The sequence below is a fragment of the Crotalus tigris genome, unplaced genomic scaffold (genome assembly GCF_016545835.1).
Source record: "Crotalus tigris isolate CLP2741 ecotype Arizona unplaced genomic scaffold, ASM1654583v1 scf7180000024316.1084291, whole genome shotgun sequence".
NCBI classification, from domain to species: Eukaryota; Metazoa; Chordata; class Lepidosauria; order Squamata; family Viperidae; genus Crotalus; species Crotalus tigris.
The window spans coordinates 231,936-251,685 of record NW_024100488.1 but is presented as its reverse complement, the minus strand read 5'-3'; the positions used below and the strand labels follow the sequence as shown (position 1 = coordinate 251,685).

The 19,750-nt window shown below is 47.8% G+C and overlaps 1 protein-coding gene across 1 annotated transcript in view; it reads left to right on the top strand.

Annotated features, from left to right (window-relative positions):
* Positions 1–18,996: 18,996 nt before the first annotated feature.
* The window catches only part of NOVA2 (NOVA alternative splicing regulator 2), a 69,983-nt gene continuing 69,229 nt past the window's right edge, over positions 18,997–19,750 (top strand). Inside the window, exon 1 of the mRNA XM_039325052.1 lies at positions 18,997–19,708. The gene's annotated coding sequence lies outside the window, so the exon portion shown is untranslated. The remainder of the gene's footprint in view (positions 19,709–19,750) is intronic.

Genomic DNA, 19,750 nt, shown 5'->3' with positions numbered 1-19,750 from the left:
GCTGTGCCTCCAGAAGACAGCGTGGTTCTAATTGTTTTATTGGATGTTGGAATAATCTTCGCATTAGGTAGCTTCTGAGGCAGATGCTCTGGTGAAAAAGCAGAACCAATATAAAAATACACATATAATTATAGTCCTGGATGATTGTAGAGGGAACTGGGCATTTGTTCCATTAAGTCCTAGTTAAGAAAAGTGTATTGGCCAGTTTGATTGTTCTTATATTCTAATTAGTTATCATCACTGGAGGTTTTCAAGAAGAGACTGGGGAGCTGTTTGTTAGGAATGGTATAGGTTGGACTCCCAAGATCCCTTTCAACTCTGTTATTCTGTATTCGGCATTCATTTCTTGCCTTTTGTTTGACAAAACCATGAGCATAACCAAATCCTATGTGTAGCGCTGATCCCAGATGAAAAAAAATATTGTTTTCCACAAACAATACATAGCATCAGAAATCTCATTGCAATGACACCTGTGTTGTGTGTCTATCCAGCTCTATAGCTGATTCAGCAAACCATGATTAAAACAAATGCTGTGTGTGAACCTGCATGGGTCAACAATATTTTTGAACAGTCCAGGTTTGGTGATGTCTGGGGGAAAAACTGGCTTTAATTCTTTGCGAAGAATGAGCAACAGGTCCTAACTGTACTTTTTCCTGGGCAGCAAGGTTGTGCTTAAAGGTTATAATTCTGTTTTTCATGTGTCTTAGAGCAGGGGTGTCCAGCCCTGGCCACTCTTAAGACTTGTGGACTTCAACTCTCAGAATTCTGGGAGTTGAAGTCCACAAATCTTACAGAGGCCCAGATTGGACACCCCTGACTTAGAGCCTTATCGACTAATAAGGGCAGCGCCCATACAACCTGGTTTAAATATTTTTTTAATTACATGAGCCACCACCCTGGCTCATGTAAGAGTCCTTGCAGCCTTCTCTCCTGGCCAGGGTGCAAGAATTTTGTCTCAATAAAAGTGGTTCAGAGACCCGCATCTCCTTTACATGCAGGCTGTGAGGAACCTAGCCACCATTTGGGGAATTATCTACACTTGGCTGGCTACCTCCAACATGCTCAACCAGAAGCAGACAAAGGACTCTAGCACGCTGCATGCTGGAATTACATTATTCGTCCTAGACAATGGGAGAGAAACCAGGATTGAACAATAAGTCTCGTTGCAGGGTCCAAAGTATCGTTCCCCATTTAGGAATGAGGAGGGGGAGGGATAAACATACCCCAGCAAGAATCCAAAGCCGCTCCTAAGCTTATTGGAGAAACCTTTGGAGTGGAATTCAATTTTCCTTGGACTCTCTCTAGCACCCAAATTTTTGATTACTTGTTCTTTTCATTCCTTTTTCCCTACTGCAAACCGACCACACTTTGTCTATGAAATTCTCAATCATCCAGGTCATGGTTATCCCAAAAGTATTTTTCCCAAAGGCTGAAGAACTGAAGAAGCTTCTTGGATGAAAAGTGAAACATTTTCAAAGAAAAAAACTAAGTCCAGTTGCCTTTTGGTGAAGCACCTTTGGGATGACCATACTTGGATTGGGCTTTTCATGATTTTAAGACTGATACAAGCCTTCCTTTGTTGTGTATGTTACAGCTGTGGGTACTTTGGGTCTTCTGAAAGTCCAACAAAATGGTTGCTAGGGGAGTGGGAGAGATCTCTGTTATCCTGAAGACCCAAAACCCACTTCAAGAAACCAGATAGCGAGGCTGAGATCTGCCATCTTCTCAAGCTTACTTTTGTCATCCTTCTAGTTAACTGGCAGATTTTTCAAGACAAGCCTTGAACTGTAGCATTTTTATTTTATAAGGATGCCTCAAGAGCCAACCTGGGTCCAGAAGTATCTGTGGATGTCAAGATTGTGATGTTGTGCTTTGCTCAAGAAGAAGATAAACTAGTCATACATCAGTCTAATAAACTGTTTTAATACACAGTTTGTGGACTTCACATCAGCCCAGGTTGTTATTTACAAACCATAATGGTAGGTCCACATCAGGGGTGTCCAAGCTTGGCCACTTTAAGACTTGTGGACTTCAATTCCCAGAATTCCCTAGTCAGCTATGTCCCAAAGCTATGCTGGCTGGGGAATTCTGGGAGTTGAAGTCCACAAGTCTCAAAGTGAACAAGGTTGGATACCCGTGCCCTGCAAACAATGCATGAAGAGAATAAACTGTTGTGGCTTCCTGAAAGATTAAAAACCCAGCCAGTGTCCCTCTTCCCAGCTGTAAAAACAAATATTTCTGTTTGATTTATTTTCTTTACTCTTATATTTACTTCTCATCTTTTCTCTGGCAGGTCAAGACACAACATCCCGTGCTCCTCTCATGAGGTAAGTAGGCTGAGAGACTATGATTGGTACCTGCCTTGAGTGAGGGTCTTGAACCCGATTCTCTCCTTTTCCTAGTCACATTCTGGTGATGACCTGGAGTTATCTTGCATTGATTGTTGATCTCACTGCTTTAGAACCTGCCTTTGCAAATCTGGGGCTCCAGCTGCAAAGTGAAAGGATGGTTTACTTGCTAGGATTGTTCATCATAGTCACCTATATATCCATCACATTTATGTAGCTGCTTGTCTCTCAAAAGGTGATTCTGGGCAGTATACAATAAAAAAAAACAAGGCAGTATGATATAAAAAAACCTATTTGTAACTTAACGTTATACATGTAGTCCTTGATTTACAACCATTTGTTTAGTGACTGTTGGAAGTTACAACAGCACTGAAAAAAGTGATTTATGACCATTTTTTACAGTTACGACTTTTGCAGCATCCCCATAGTCCCATGATCAAAATTCAGACGCTTGGCAATCGGCATCTATTTATGACGGTCGCCGTGTCCCGGGTTCAGGTGATCACCCTTTGTGACCTTCTGACAAGCACAGGCAGCTCATTTAACAACCGTGTGGCTAACTTAACAACTGCACTGATGCACTTAACAACTGTGGCAAGAAAGGTCATAAAAATGGGGTCAACCTTAACAAGTGTCTTGCTTAGCAACAGCAATTTTGGGCTCAGTTGAGATTGTAAGTCAGGGATTACCTGTGTAAATATGATGAAAATATGATATGTATCCAGTCTTTCAATGCAACAAGCACCTGCCTCATCTTTTCCCCCCAGGCCTGTGCAATTCCTGAGATAGACCCAGGTAACTTTCAGCTCTCAGGATGCTTAACAAGCTTGCAAGATCATATCCCCCCCCCCTCTTTCTCCAGTGTCTCTTGATCATCTCCCCCTGCGCCAGCAAACCAGGCCATTCTGCCATTTTTCAGCAGCAAACAGGAAGTCCTGGTTAATCATCAACAGGGCAGCCCCACGGTGACAGGTGTGGGCCAAGGACGCCAAGAGATAAGGAAACAGACGGTGGTGGTGGTAGTAGCAGAGCTGGAAGGGACCCACCCTGTAGATAACATGTCGCCTAGCTGTCGCTTAACCTTTTCCAGCCCATCTTCCATATGTTTTGAAAAGGGAACCGGAGGGTTGTTGAAAGAGAACCCCAAAGGCGATGAATCAGGACGATTCTGATGCCCGTTGGACTCGGGAATCAGTTCCAGACAGTTTAATGGGCTTTGGCATCTAGGCGGTGTGTTTTGCACGGTGTGTTTCACCCACAGCACTCACCAGGGATGCATTTTTATTTCAGAGCACACGTCACACATCCCGGAGAATAATCTTTTTCGAAATGGATATGAAAAAATAGATGCAAACTAAATGTGGGGAAAAGGTTGAGCCAGCCCTTCTTTTGCAGCAAGGCTATCCTGCCAGGTGTTTGAGAAAAACACACACACACACACACACACACACACACACACACACACACAAACAACTAGCTGTGAAATCTGGGCTGGAAGGCCGAGATGCAAATTTCCTATTTTTTTCCCCAAGCACGAAAGTAGAGTATCATCCCTTTGAACCTGAATTGACGTCCGCTTTGTCTCCTTCAACCAGTTGCACGGGGGCCACAGTAAGTGAGGAGAGTCTTCAACAAAGCGAGGGTTTCCCCCAATCCAGGGTCCTCTGGAAGTTCGAAAGCAAATGGAAAACAGTCCTTGCAGTGTTTATACCAGGGGGTCCAAGCTTGGCAGCCTTAAGACTTGTGGACTTCAACTCCCAGAATTCCCCAGCGAGCCATGGGCAAAGGGATCAAACACAATGTTGATCTGTCCTCTCCTTGGCCGGTGTTGCCTTTGACTTACTTATAACTGTCCTGCAGAAGGCAAAGGACGGCTTTCATGCAGAAATGATCCAGGTTTTGCCAACTGGTAGAATCAACAGCCAGGGCCATAAGGATGTTTGTGCACGTGCACCTTAACCTGTGGAAACCCAGCCCTTGTGTTTTGCAGATCATGGCTTGGGTTTTACCGGGCTGTGCGAATCTACTCAGCAGTGGCTGATGGAATCAACCATGATGATAATCTGGTCCATTGAGTCGCGTCCGACTCTTGGCGATTCTATGGGCCCGGTCTCTCCATCTCTTCTGATCTTGCACTGCTTCTTTGAGTTGTTCTATGCTCCGGCTAGTGTCAGCTTTGATAGTGTCCAGCCACTGTGTTTTTTTGACAGTCTGGTTTCCTTTTACCACTAACTCTTCCAAACATAATTGCTTTCTCCAGTGTTTTTCCCCGCATGATATGGCCAAAGTAAGCGAGACGCAGTTTTGTGATTTTGTCTTCTAGTGACATGTTTAGGGTGAACATGCTTCGGTACTTGCTTGTTAGTTATCTTCAGCCATAGTCAAACCACAGAAAGTAACCATGGTCAAGTCAATCATGTGTTCCCAATATGGTTTTAAGCAGTCCTAGCAGAACAAAGCACATTTGGTTCCAGACATGCGACTGTCTCTCTTATTTAATTGATTTTTCCACAGTTTTCCTTCTGTCACACATTTGAATCATCGCTCATATTTTTTTTGCAAGCTGCAGTGCTGCAATTTCTCCTACTACCCCCCCCCACCTCCTTGACCAGTCTGGATTCCCCCCACATATCCAGTCCTGGCCAAGAGGATTACTCACTGGGGTTTGATTCAGAGCATTTTATCATGGTAAAGGAATTATTAAAACTGAGAAGCTATCTGATCCTTGTCCACACTTTAACTAGGGATGCTGGGGGTTATTTCCCAGTCCTGGTAGTGCGAAAAACAAAATCTGGTATTTGTCCTTTCCTTTTTATTAGGATTATGAAAATATCAGCTTTAGGGTTAGGATTCTCTGGGCTGTCAGATTAGATTCCTGGGAACCAGCTGTGACTTTTCCCAAGAATTCAATTATTTATATATGTCTTGTTTGTTTATTAGCACTTTTAAGTTGCCCTATCATCAGGTGGAACATAAGAATATACAAACATCCTCTAAGGTAAATATAGTGACGTAGCCCTCCAATACAGAGTAAAAATTATTCCCTCGCTTCTAAAATGTCAGTCATAAGGGGCCCTGAGCGACTGGAGATTATGGTCAAAAGTCAACATGACGTTGCACACGTAAGAAAGAGACAGAAGTTGGGGGGCATCATCATGGCTACCATCTTGACTTGTTTGACCCCTGAAGTGGCTAGCAAACCTTTGGATGGGGGAATGATATTCCAAAACATCAGGCTGCCGTAGAAAAATCCTCCCTTCTGGAACATTTTAAGGCAGTGTTTCTCAACATTGACAGCTTGAAGATGTCGACTTCAACTCCCAGAATTCCCCTGCCATGATTTAAAACAAAACAAAACAAAACAAAAAAGATCCCTGAGTCCCTCCTGAGTGTTTTTGCCTTTTCAAACCAATCTCCCCAGTTTTGTTGGGTTGTTTTGGTTTCTTTCCCCAAAGGAACAAACATACGTGATTTAAAAAAAAAAACCAGAATCGTAAAAGGGGTGAGAAAAAAGAGATTTCGGATTCTGCAGCTCAGAAAAGAGAGCCTGGTTCAAGCTGTTTCCATTCTTAGCCATTGAAACGAACCCCATTTTGCCTCCTCCCCGACTCGCCGCAACCTGGGAAAAATATGAAACAGCTCCAGTTGCGCACTTTTGGGGAGAAAACAAATGCCAATGATGCGGGTCCTTGAATTAAGAAGAAATTTTCTGACCAATTATTAGAAGAACTTGCCTCTAGAAATTGTGGATCCTCCATCAATGGAGGTTTCGAAGAAAAGATTGGGACAGCTATTTGTCTGACATGGTATATGGTCCCCTGCTTGGGCATGGAGTTGGACTAGACGACCTCCAAGGTCCCTTCCGTTATTCTGTTCTTTGAGGCCGCAGCTTTGCAGGAACCCCTAACTGGAGGCGAGAGACGCCTTCTCTGGAAAGCTCCTAGTTCACCCCTGTCCCTTTAAGAGCTCTTCTGCACCCCTCCCGGCTTAGACCTGGAAGGGGGAGAGTAAAATAGCCCTCAGGTAATCCCTCCTGGCAAACAGGGCTTGTGTGCTCAAGATAGAGGGCCGCCCAATCACCTCTTCCCCCTCCAGATGAAGCAGCCGGGCCTCTCCCCTCAGCCCCACAGCCACCCAAGGGCAAAAGTAATCCATCAAATGGGGACGGGCCTGCTGGCAGCCCATTAACCATTAACCTCGGGGATAGCTTTGCGGCCTCCCTGGCCAGCGCCAAGAGGGCGTTCCTGGGTGCTCCGGGCTTGGGTGGCACCCGTTGGTTGATGCCAACCTCTTCATTCCGCCCTTAGGAAGGCAGCTTGGCGCCCTCTCGGTTCCGTCTCTCAGAATCCTGCTGTCCTGGTTTGGCGAGCCTCAGCCGCGGGTTCCAATTCTGACCAACCGCCTGGGCAGCAGGAGGCAAAGTAGCAATGGCCTTGGCTGATCCTAAGAGCCGGTTGATCTGGGTAGGACACTGATGGGGGTCTCCGCGGTTGCTGTCGCTGAACAGTCATCCCAGATGCAGGCACTGGTGAGCCCATTGTGGCCCCGAGGGCTTCATGGGTGTGTCCAGGAGGTCACTAAGAGACATCCTAGGTAACATCATCAGTGCACTACCTAGTTTGGTAACGACACGTCTGCAAGAAAACCACCGAGCTCAGAGAGCACCAAGACCACCTCCCCTCCTCCTTTCCATAAACTCCACTCCCTCCTAGCACTGATCATGTTACATAGTTGGGTCATGAGATGTATGCAAGGAAACTACCAAGCTGAGAGAGCACCCAAGACCTCACAGTTCTCCTCCTCCTCCTCCTCCTCCTCCTCCTCCCAAACCCCACTCCCATCTAGCACTGATGATGTTACCTAGCTGGGTGATGAAATGTCTGCAAGGAAACCACCCAGCTCAGAGAGCACCCAGGACCCTTCATGTCCACCCTGAGCTATAAATAAACTCCTCTATGGATACAGATACTACCTTTCAAACAACCTCAGTCTGTTCCCTAACATGGTCTATCCATGTGTTTTGGCCTAGGGCTCCCATTCCCGGGAGGATGGGAGCTGTAGTCCAACCCTTTCATAGAAGAGAGCCGCAGAAGGACCTGGAGGCTGCTTGGCTGGCACTGCCCCTTCGGGTAGAGTAGAGCCGAGGAGGGAAAAAGGACTAGGTGCTCCGAGTCTTATTATTTTCCCTCCGTGGCTTCTGAGAATCCACCTTCTCCCACATCATCTCTGGCCTCTTTCTCCTCCCCCCCCCCATCCTCCAAGCCCATATCTGTTTCTACACACGGCGCACGCACGCACGCACGCCTGATTTGTCCTCCAGTCCTGCAGCTCGGGAAGGAAGCTGGCAGCCTGCACAGGCGCATCATTATTGCTGGCTGGAAGGAAGCTGAGGTCTTCGCATCCAGCCTACCTAGCCAGATACAAAGGCCCGAGTGTTTGGTGTCGTCACCTTCCCCCCCCCACACACACAACCTCCTCTCACCCTCCCCGCTCCTCGCCTGTTCTCCGAGGCTCAACAGGCTGGCTGTGTCGATTTAAGACTGTATGGATCTATATAAAACCATTCCCAGCAACCAGGGCCAGGAGACGGATGTTTTCAGGGAACTCTAGTGAGGATGTGAAGCAGGGTGGAGGCAGAGAGGAAAACCAGCTGCTTGTCCCAAAGGTGCATTTTCCAAACGCCAGCAGGATTTTCTTGGGGTTTTTTCCCCCCCCTTTGAAAACATTTCGCTTCTCATCCCAGAAGCTTCTTCAGAGCTTACCTCTTCCATGCTGTCACTTTTTGGTGCCAGAGGGGGACCATTTCTGAAGCTGAGGTCTGGGAGACTGACTCAGGGAGGGGCGGGTGGAAGAAACAGCCTCTTATAATTAGAGGGCAGGGAAGGTTGGTCGCTTCCTCTTCGCCCACCAGTTACTAATGGACACCTTGCTGTTCCTAAAACTGGCTAAACATTTATTTTTTATATATATATTTTTTGTATTTTAATGTTTGATTGTACATCACCCAAAGTTCCTCTTTGAGAGAGATGAGCAGTTCAGAAATTTGAAAAAAGAAATGTATTCATTGATTTAATTTGTATCCCGCCTTGATTATTTGTATAAACCACTTAAGGTGGTAAACATATTTAATACTCCTCCTCCCTCCTATTTCCGCCACAACAACAATCCTGTGAGGTGGGTTGGGTTGAGAGGGAGGAACTGGCCAAAAGGCACGCAGTTGGCCCTTGTGCTTAAGACAGGACTAGAACTCACCATCTCCTGGTGATTAGCCCAATGTCACCCAGTGGGCTTTCATGGCTAAGGCTGGACTTGAACTCCTGGTCACCTGGTTTCTAGCCTAGTGCCTTGACCACTAGATCAAACTGGCTCTCAAATAAAAACAAAAAAATAAAAAAGCATAAATAAAATAAATGAAATAAAATACATAAATAAAATAAAATAAACAAGTGTGTGCTCTCCCCTCTCCTGACCTGCCCCCAAGCTCTGGTTTCCCTGCTCCATAAAGGACCCCAACAGGTTCTGGTATTGATAGTGTTAGAGCAGTGGTTCTCAACCTTTCTAATGCCTTGACCCCATAATACAGTTCCCCATGTTGTGGTGACCCCCAACCACTTATACATCACTGGGTGCCAGGGGCGTGGCCAAAGAAAAGGGGAAAAAATGGCGGACTGTGTTGTTTGGCGACCCCCGTGAAATGGTCGTTCGACCCCAAATGGGGTCCCGACCCACAGGTTGAGAACCACTGTGTTAGAGGTATTGGCCCAGGTTGTAGGCTGTTTTGAGCAAAGCTGCCTTTTGCAATTGACTGATGGAGAATTTGTCAATGCTGATAGTGTCCAAGTGGTGCTCCAGCTGTTTGGATCCCAGGCACCTATTACTATTGGTACTATCCTTGCTTGCCTTTGCCACAGTCGTTCTATTTCTATTTGCAGATCTTTGTATTTTGTTATTTTCTCCAGTTCTTTCTCTTCTGTTCTGCTGTGTTCAGGTATTGCCATGGCCATTATCATTAGTAGTAGTATTGCATGTGTATGTGTGTGTGAGACAGAAATTACACTCTTTGTGACACCTCTGTTTTTACTACTCTGTCCAGTAGTAAATTAAATAAATTGCTGTTTTGTGTATATATATATATATATATATATATATATATATATATATATATATGCGATTAAAAAGGTTAAATATATATATATATAGGTTAATTTATTATAAGCAAGGAAGATTGTTTTTTTCCCCTTATCAGTGATCAACTTTACTGCCTTTTCACAGATGCAGAAAATCAAACACTTCCCTCTAATTGATTAGACTCTTTCTGAAAGATTTGTGCTTTTCTTCATTTATGTAGCTGAATACCTCTCCCCTCTCTTTTAAGTTTTAAACAATTGCCTGGAGCTTTATTTCTTTCCCGCTCTTATTTCCTTTTTGGGTGTAAGTTGTTGTTTTAATCACATGATTAAATCATTCCCATTTTTATCTTGGGAATTTGTTGTCAGTATCTCTAATGATAAGGCAGGAAAGAGGGAGGGAGGAAAAGAAGGAAGGAGAAGGAAAGGAGGAGGGGGGAGGAAGGAAGGAAGGAAAGAAGGAAGGATGGATGGATTTTCACAGGTGCTTAGCTGAGGTTTCTTTGGGTTCCTGTTTTATCTGTGGGGGCCCAACGGTCTTCCTGGTTTTCTGAATCGGCCCTTTCAGATTTACATCCTCTATTGAGCTTGCTTAATTGAACCGTTCCGTTCTGATGAAGCCCAGGGCGACGGGGCAAGGCCTGGGCTGGCCGAAGGGAATGCAGTGAACCGGAGCCTCCATCCCATCCGCCCTGAAAGTAACGGAGGCAGCCGGGGCCGGTCTCTGGCGAGTGCGCCAATAGCCACCGCCCCTGCAGAGGAGCATGAAAGGGGCCTTTGTAGTCTCAGGCTGGGCACGCCAGGAGCCAGGGAAAGCGCCGGGCACTGTGCCCTCCTGCCAGCTATTTATAAGGGCCAGCAGGTATTCCACATCCACCCCCAGCCCATTGCTGGAGTCCGTGGCAAAGTCACCTGATCCTGCGTGGCCGCTCTCAGCCTCTTCCTCCTCCCCAACCCCCCCCCCCCGGGCTGAGGAGCCAAAAGTTGGCTGACATCACCCGGTGCCTTCTGGGCTCCGGGAGTCTCCAATAAGGCCAGGCCGGACATGCATATATGTCAAGAATGTCTCTTTTTAAAAGGCCTGATTTGGGAGCTCACGAAGCCCTCTTTGGGTGGACGTCAACTCTCTCAAGCCCCTGAGGAGACTCCAGTGATCCATCCAAAGCTGCTGTCAAGCTGTGCCTGCCTGCCTGCCTTTCTTTGGAAAGGAAATGCTGGGGAGGCGCCAGGCTAGAAAGTGGGAGATGGAGAGTTCTAGTCCTGCCTTAGCCATGAAAGCAAGCTGGGTGACTTTGGGCCAATCACCAGGAGACGGGGGGTTCTAGTCCTGCCTTAGTCATGAAAGCCGGGTTTAAGCCCAAGTCACCTCACAGGGTTCTTATGGTGGAGAAAAGAGGAGGAGGAGGGTGTGTGGAATTCGTTGGCCGCCTTGAGTTCCTCGTAAAATCATAAAGGTGGGATACCAGTAAACAAATACATTAAAATAAAAGCAGAGAATTAGCAACGGCATACGAGGGGCTCTGCTTCCACCAACCCCCCCCCTCTACCCTGTCCCACTAGCAACATTCGATCCTCAAAGAAAGATTATTGCAATACCCAAAGCATTGCCAGAAAGCCTGCAGCCACTGTTGCTGCAAATACCATAATCCTCTCCCACATTCCACCTAGAGCAGCATTTGCACACAAGTGGGGAAGCGTATTTCATAGAAACATACCTAGCCATAGGGTATCTTCCTTTCATATTCCCGTTCTTTAAGGAGTTCCTCCTTTTTTAAAAAAATCTTGGGCTAAAGAGAAAGGTCGATATTTATATTAAGCTGAGATTTGCTTCACCCCGATTGTTGAACAGGTCCTCAATAGTTGGGCTCACGTAGTGCCTAAATTCCTAAAACGTGGTTTCCAATGTTTTTGCCTCAAAGAAGTAGGCTATGTGTTGTTAGTCAACCTGGTCTTCTGGGTTGACTTACACTCTAATTAAGTTCTGAATTTAGCCTTTCTTGTGCAACCTGCTGCTTTTCCAAGATTCAAATTTCGGCTCCTAAATTTCACCAGTGTGTCTTGTGGCTATCACATGGCCAGAAGATGTCACACTGTCAGGAACTCCCCAATTTGGGGGGAGAAAAAGAATTCTCCAAATAATTATTTGGCAAAAAGACCCATGCCCTCAAAATCAGTTGTTTTTTTTTAAAGAGAGCACCAATAGAAGAGAATATTTGTAGCCCAGGGGGGACCTTGATGCTCCATGAGTTTGGTTGTTTGCTTGCAGACATTTCATTATCCAACTAGGTAACATCATCACTGCTGGAGGGGAGTGGGTTTGTGGAGAGGAGGGGGGGGAGGACAGTGATGACTTTGGGGTCTTGAGCTAGATGATTTCCTTGCAGATGTTTCATTACCTAACTAGGTAACATCATCAGTGCTAGAAGGGAGGGGATTTGGGGGGGGGAGGAGGAGGAAGAGGAAGAGGAGGAGGACAATTGCTGAGATGCTTGGAGTTCCCTGAGCTTGATGGTTTCCTTGCAGATGTTTTATGACCCAACTAGGTAACATCAATGACAGAAGGGTGGTGGAGGACGAGGATTCAGTTCAGATCAACCCCCCCTTTCTTATTTTTACATTATCTTTTGCCAACCTCTGTTTCAAGCCTCCCAAAGGTCCATTTCTTGACCTCCTGAGGCCAACACGGAGGATATGGTCTTGGCTGCCTCTGCCCTCTGAGCAAAGCCCACCTGCTTCCTTAGAGCCCCAACACACCTCCTCCTCCCCCAGCCAGAGGGGCGCATCCAGCGGGCCAAGGCGATTCTCTGGCTTGTTTGCCCTCGTAATGCACAAATGGGAAGGACTCGCCATGGCAAAGCAAACAGATCGAATTGTATGGAGCAAAGAGCTGGAGAGGAACGGCATCCGTTGCCACCTCCACCTGCCAGCCTCAACAAAAGCCTGATGGGTGTGGATCACCCATGGGTGTGGATCAGGATGTGGGGCATCCTGGTGGAGAGTGGGTGGATGCGTGGGATCCTCAGCCAGGGGGAAGCTGGTCCGGGAGGTAAGTTCACCTGCAAATACATCTCAGGTGAGGATGCTAGGGCAGCCAATTCTCACACGGAAAGGCTACCATTTGCTGTCTTGTTGATTGATGTAGGGCGGGCTTTCCCAACCTTGGCCACTTTGAGACGGGTGGACTTCAACTCCCAGAATTCCCCAGCCAGCATGGCTGGCTGGGGAATTCTGGGAGTTGAAGTCCACCCGTCTCAAAGTGGCCAAGGTTGGAAACCCTAATTTAGAAGTTGGTTTTCCATCAAGCAGTTGAAGACACAACATTGCAAACCACTCAATGGAGATAAGCACTCTCCAAAATCTGGTCGAACCTCTGCCTCCAGGCTTCCTCACACACTAGGAGACCAGGTGGGTTTAGTGGGTTAAGGCCCCTGGCTAGAAAACGGGAGACTGAGAGTTGAAGTCCCATCTTAAGCAGAAAAGCTGGTTGGCTGACGATGGGGCCAATCACCAGGAGATGGGGAGTACTAGTCCCACCTTAGGTACAAAAGCCGGCTGAGTTACTTTGGGCCAATCACCAGGAGATGGGGAGTTATAGTCCCACCTTAGGTACAAAAGCCGGCTGAGTTACTTTGGGCCAATCACCAGGAGATGGGAGTTCTAGACCCACCATCGACACCAAAGCCAGCTGGGTTACTTTGGGCCAATTACCAGGAGATGGGGAGTTATAGTCCCGCCTTGGTCAGGAAAGCCGGCTGGGTGACTTTGGGCCACCTTCTCTCAGCCCAGGCTACTTCATGGGGTTGTTGTGGGGAAAAGAAAAGGAGGAATGTGTGTTGAATATGTTTGTTGTTTGTAAGAATAATAATGGCGGGGTACAAATAAATAAATAAATAAAATAAACTCTTGCCTGCAAGTGCTGCCTACCATGCTTTGGCTCCCTGTACTTTTCCACCCATGCCGAGTTCCACCCGTTCTTATTTTCCTTCCTCAGCCTGCTTTCTCTCTCTCTCTCTCTCTCTCTCTCTCTCTCTCTCTCTCTCTCTCTCTCTCTCTCTCTCCCTCTCTCTCTCTCTCTCCCTCCTTCCTTCCCTCTCTCTCTTTCTTTCTCTCCCTCTCTCTCTCTCTGTCTTTTTCCTCCCTCCTCACGTTGCCTGTTTTCCCCTGGACTACGTGTGCCAAGCCCAGAGCTGATTGCAGGATCTTATTTAGAGCTTCCATCTGGCCATTGTGGTCTACCCCAGGCAGCACACCCCAGGCCTTAGCATAACCAGAGCTTTCTCACAAGGGTCCATGGGAAGAAGGAAGGGGAAAAAAAATAAGATGGACTGAAGTGCTTTTCATTTGGAATGAGAACAGAGGGTGACGCCAGGTTGTGGGCTCTGGCAGATAAATTTAGCACTTCTTAAGAATCCAGGTGGCTGTTCTTTCTTCTTTTCCGTCTAGCCTGACCCCCTTGAAAAAGGATATTGAAGAAACACTCACCTGGGCCCCAAACAGGACAGAGTCCTTTCTCTCGTCTGAATGAAAATGTTTTTAAACCGAAATGAAATTTTTGCTAGTTCAAGGGATGCTTCCGGAGCTGTTGGATCCATGCATTGTAATGACACAGGCAGAACAAAAATAAAAGGAACTTCCTTCTTAATAGCCTTGCTCCTGAGAGCAATCTGAGAGGACCAGTTACTACTGCTGTGCTTGTTGCTACAAGTGGAATTGTCCATACTTTCTAGGCTCCATCAGGCACACCACCTGAAGGTCATACAGCTGGTGCAAAGGCAGAGTGCTGTAAACTCTGGCTTGGAAGGACTGCAGAGAGTTCTTTTTCTAGTATCACTTAATGTATGGCTGCTTGGATCCCTTAACATGCTGAGGTTTGAGAGGACCTTAGTGCTTTCTGAGCCTGGTTGTTTCCTTGCAAATGTTTCATTCCAAAGCTAGATTACATCATCAGTGCTAGGTTAAACCCCCCTCCCTTCTAGCACTGATGATGTTACCTAGCTGGGTAATGAAACGTCTACAAGAAAACTACCATGCTCAGAGAGCACCAAAAACCCCACAGTTGTCCTCCTCCTCCTCCTCCTCCTCCTCCTCCTCCTCCTCCTCCTCCTCCTCCTCCTCCTCCTCCTCCTCCACCACCACCACCACCACCACCACCACCACCACCACCACTCCATAATCCCCTTCCCTTCTAGCATTGATGATGTTAACTAGCTGGGTCATGAAACATCTGCAAGAAAACCACTAAGCTACAAATATTCTCTATCAGTATACTGAGGTTTGCTAACATTTTATCCCCCCTTATCGAACATGGTGTTTATGGGATCGTAGTCCAGGTGTTTCAAGGCTGCCTCGACCACTCATTCTCTGGACTGGTCACATTTCCATATTTGGTCACTTCCATAGGTAGCAACGCCACCTTTGCCCAGTACTGGGGTCCCTTTCATTTTAAAAGCTGCTTTATAAAACTGCACTTCCTCTTGACTGGGTTTGGAAGAAGCGTCTTAATTATCGCCTCCCTCCTCCCCCTTTCCCAGTTTCTTGGCTCCGGGGAGGAAGAGTGTTCAATTTAACTTCATGTCAAACAAAAGCAAGTTTGTCTTCCATGCATACTTCGTGGTCATCAACCTGCTGTGGTTTGGTGTGGTTTTGTTCTGCAATGCAAATGCTCGAGCATCCATTTGGGTGACTCAGGCAGGTGGGAAACGGTTCCAGATGAACGAGGCCCAATTCAGCCTGGGATATTCTGGTGGGCCTGGACCCTTTTTGAACCAGCTTCTGGCTTCCTTTTGGCTAAGGTGGAGCTGGCCCGTTGGCATCTTACCAAGCCAGCTCAGAGAACGGGCATCCCCGGTTGGTTTTTACAACTCAGAACGGTAAATCCCAAACCAGGAAACAATATCCTGTTCGTTTGAGGCCTCTGCAGCCACACCTTGCCTTTATCACGCTGCAAGAGAAGCAACCAGGAAGTGGTGGTGCCTGCATGCGCCTTCTTCTCCCTGGTTCATTCTGGACACAGGCAGAGAGAGAGAGTTGGCAACTCCCAGAAAGCCATCCTAGTTGCAGGTGCTCAATGCGATGCTGGACAGTGGCCTAGGGCAGGGGTGGGGAACCTTGGCTCTTTTATGACTTGTGGACTTCAACTCCCAGAATTCCTGAGTCAGCCAGGGATGGTTCAGGAATTCTGGGTACTGAAGTCCACAAGTCATAAAAGAGCCAAGGTTCTCCACCCCTGGCCTAGGGAAACCGGAGCAGAGTAGAATCCAGCCTCAAAATAAGGCTTGTTATCCTCAACAAGGTCAGCCCATAGATTTATTTTTATTTATTATTTTTTTTAATCCTGCCTTTACTATTACAAAACTCAAGGCAGTGAGCGTTCCTAATGTGCCTCCTAGTTTCCCCACAACAACAACAACAACACTGACAGGTGAGTTGGGCTGAGAGAGAATGACTGGCCCAAAGTCACCCAGTTTGGCTCTCCTGCCTAGGGCAGGACTAGAACTCACCGTCTCCTGGTGATAGGTGCACTCACCCAGTTGGGTTTTATGCTTAAGGCAGGACTAGAACTCACCGTCTCCTAGTGACTGGTCCAAATGGGTTTCCTGCCTAAGGCAGGACTAGAACTCATAGGCTCCTAGAGATTGGCCCAGAATCACCCAGCTGGCTTTCATGCCTAACATGGGACTAGAACTCACCAGCTCCTGGTTTCTAGGCCGGCCCCTTCACCGCTACAACAAACTGGCTGTCTGTCTGGTAGCGTGGTGGTGGCAGCCTCTCTTACAGGACAGCCACAGCTGGAAGTAGGCCTATCTGCTGAAGAACTCAGGGCCCCGGCCTTTTTGTTTTTCCCTCCCTGGCGAAGGTGGCACAGAGAAGCTGCAGAGGGCTGACCTTCTTGCTCTCCAGCCAGTCTGCGGTGTTTTCAGTAAGAAGGTGTTGCTGGAATGAGGCTTTGCCCATCCAGCTCTCTGAAGAAAGACCTCTTTCTGGTCAGTGTTTTATGCTAAGGCTCCTTGGCCTGGAAACTCTTAAAAACAGCCCGGCAAAGGAAAGGAGAGAGATGGTCAAACGGAAAAGAGGAGGAGGAGGAGGAGGAGGAGGAGGAGGAGGAGGAGGAGGAGGAGGAGGAGGAGGAGGAGATGGTTACCTCTCCTCTCACTTGGGAAAGTTTCCATTGCGGGCAACTGGAGGTCACAGAGAGATGGGTGGGCATTGCAGGGATGCTTTGCACCATCCTGCTTTACACGTCAAAGTCACAAGAGGCGATTTGCCTCTTTTTAAGGCATGGACCCCTCTGGGTTCCTTTAAGTGTTGCATCAGGCTTGCCTTCATCTTGGCAGGCTTGGCTGGGGATGAGGGGAGGTGTAGCCCCTCCAGACGTGAAAGGCATCTGGTCGGGAAAGGCCTTCGGGACACAGCTTTCTGCAAAGATTTGGGGGGGGAGGGTCAGCTACCTTAGGACCTTGCAGCCTAGGAAGTGGACTTGGCAGCAAGACGGTTGCCCCAACTTACAACTGGGGGGAGGATTGGAACCCAGCCCTCCCCGGACAGGCCTGCCTGAGTACAATGAAGCCATTTGGAAGCCGTTGGATGCTGAGGGCAAGGTCGGGGTATAAATATCACCTTGGGATGGCCTGGATTGCAATGGGCTGAGATCAGGGGACCTGGCCCCACCCCGCTTCCCATCTGTGGGTGGGGGTCTGAATGGGCCTACTTAACAGGGTCGGTGTGAGACCCAGACCCCTGAAGCATTTGGATTGTGGGGCCAACTGAGGAAGAGGGCTGGCTGGGGATGCGGGGTGCTGTAGTCCAGCTTATCAAGAGGTAAAAAAACAGATTTTTGTAACATCTGATGCGTCCTTGGGGGGGGGGGGGGCTGCCGTATGTCTTGACCTGGCTGATTTCTGCCTAGCGAGCCAGGAAGCCCGGGGGGGGGGGGGAGAGACTCCGGCTCGGGCGTCCTCTGGTCTTTCTCCGTCCGACGGGGCGGAGGGCGTCGGCCACCGCCCCCCCCCGCCCTCCCCAGGCACAGAGGCCCCTTTTTCCCTCCCGGCCGGGGTGTTGTTTTTTCCAGGAATGTGCGGAATCGCGCTGCGTCCGGCCAGCCGGCGGATCCGCGCACACTGCCTCCATTCAGGCCGGCGCCCGAGACGGCAGAAACCGCACCGCGGGCTGGCTGGCTGGCACCCCGCGGGCAGCGGCCGATCCGCCCCTGCGAGAGCAGCCTTCGCGGCCGGCTGCCCCGCGAACGGGACGCTGGGCTGCAGCTCCCGTCGCCGGCCCTGACGCATCCTCAGGCCGGCGGCCGGGTCCGGGAAGGGAGGAAGGGAGCGGTTCTCCCACCTCCCTTCGGGTGGGCGCCAGGCTGGGGAAGGCGGAGGTGGCAGGAGGGAAGGTGCGAAAGTCGGGGGCACCTGAACGCTTCTTTTCCGCCTTAAAAACTCATCGGGTTAAATTGTATAGCGTTAATATTGTCTTCGTGAGCTATGAGAAAACTCCCCTCGGATAAAATAACGCGTTAGGCAGGAAAGAGGCAAATAGACAGTCGCTTATCTGAGATGGTATAGGGTTCTTCTGCTTGAGGGCGGGGGGTTGGACTAGAAGACCTCCAAGGTCCCTTCTATTCTATTCTATTCTATTCTATTCTATTCTATTCTATTCTATTCTATTCCATTCCATTACATATTTTCTATTCTATTCTATTCTATTCTATTCTATTCTATTCTATTCTATTCTATTCTATTCTATTCTATTCCATTCCATTCCCTTCCATTCATCATCATCATCATCACCACCACCATTATTTATTATTATATATTATTATTATCATCATCATCGTCATTATCATCTATTCTATTCTAATTCTATTCTAATTCTAATTCTATTCTATTCTATTCTATTCCATATTTTCTATTCTATTCTATTTTATTCCTTATTCTATTTTTTATTCTATTTTCTATTCTATTCTATTCTAGTCTATTCTATAGGAGACTGTCGCTCAGGGTTGGAATGAGGGGTCCTTGGTACTCTCTGAGCTTGGGTGATTTTTTTGCAGATGTTTTATGACCCAACTAGACAGCCTTATCACTGCCAGAAGGGAGGAGGAGAAGGAAGAGGATTGTGGGGGTCCTTGGTTCTCTCTGAACTTGGTAGTTTTCATCTAGATGTTTCATGACCTAACTAGGTAACATCATCTGTGAGAGGAGGGAGGGGGTTTGCAGAGAGGAGGAGGAGGACTGTGGGGTCCTTGGTGTTCCCTGAGCTGGATGGTATTTTTGCAGATGTTTCATGATGCAGTTAAGTAACATCATCAATGCAAATCCACTTTCTTTAGTACTGATGATGTTACCTAGTTGGGCAATGAAACGTCTGCAAGAAAACAACCAGGCTCAAGGAGCACCAAGGACCCCACAGTCCTCCTCCGCCTCCTCCTCCTCCTCCTCCTCCTCCTCCTCCCGCCCCCGATCTTATTCCTGGAAGAGCAGGAAACCCCACTTGGGACAACGATGTACAAACTCAGGATGTGCTTTTGGGACGTGCCCCAAGCATGCTGTGCTTGACCGTGTGGTTCCTCCCTGACCCCATTGCCCAAGTGTCGGTGCCCCAGCGAGTTAGTGATTAATCTGCTGTGCAAGGGCAGCAGGTGGGGGTGGGATCTGAAGCCCTGGGTGCCCCCCTCCAAGAGATGGGCATTGTGTTCGAGGAGTAAACAACCCTGGGTCACAAACTGCCCTGCGTGGGTGGAAGTAAAAGGTAATTGTTGGAAATGTGGCCTGGGCCTCCTTGGAAGGGGGTCTTCAGGAGCTGGATGGGAGTTGAAATAAGTAAGAGGGGGAATCCATTGTACCCCTCTCCAGTTGCTCTTCATAGTCTATTCCAGGGCTGTCCAACTTCGGCAAGTTTTAAGACTTGTGGACTTCAACTCCCAGAATGCCCCAGCCATTTATATTGAGAAATGAGCAATTAGCCCACTTTAAGTAGAAAGCTAGCATGTCAGGCAGAAAGATCTTTTTCTCTGAAATATTGATTCTGTGTGTGTGTCCAACTAATCTGAACATAGCACCATTGCTTTCTCCTACAGGCTGTGGCAGCTAACACAGGGATCTCCAAACCTGGCAACTTTAAGACTTGTGGACTTCAACTCCCAGAATTCCCCAGCCAGCATGCCATGGGTATCATGTCTCTTTGCATGCCCACACAAGGAATGAAAGATAGAATGGTGACCGTAAATGAGATAAGGTAGGAATATATATACAGATATATATATAATGCTTTGCTGGT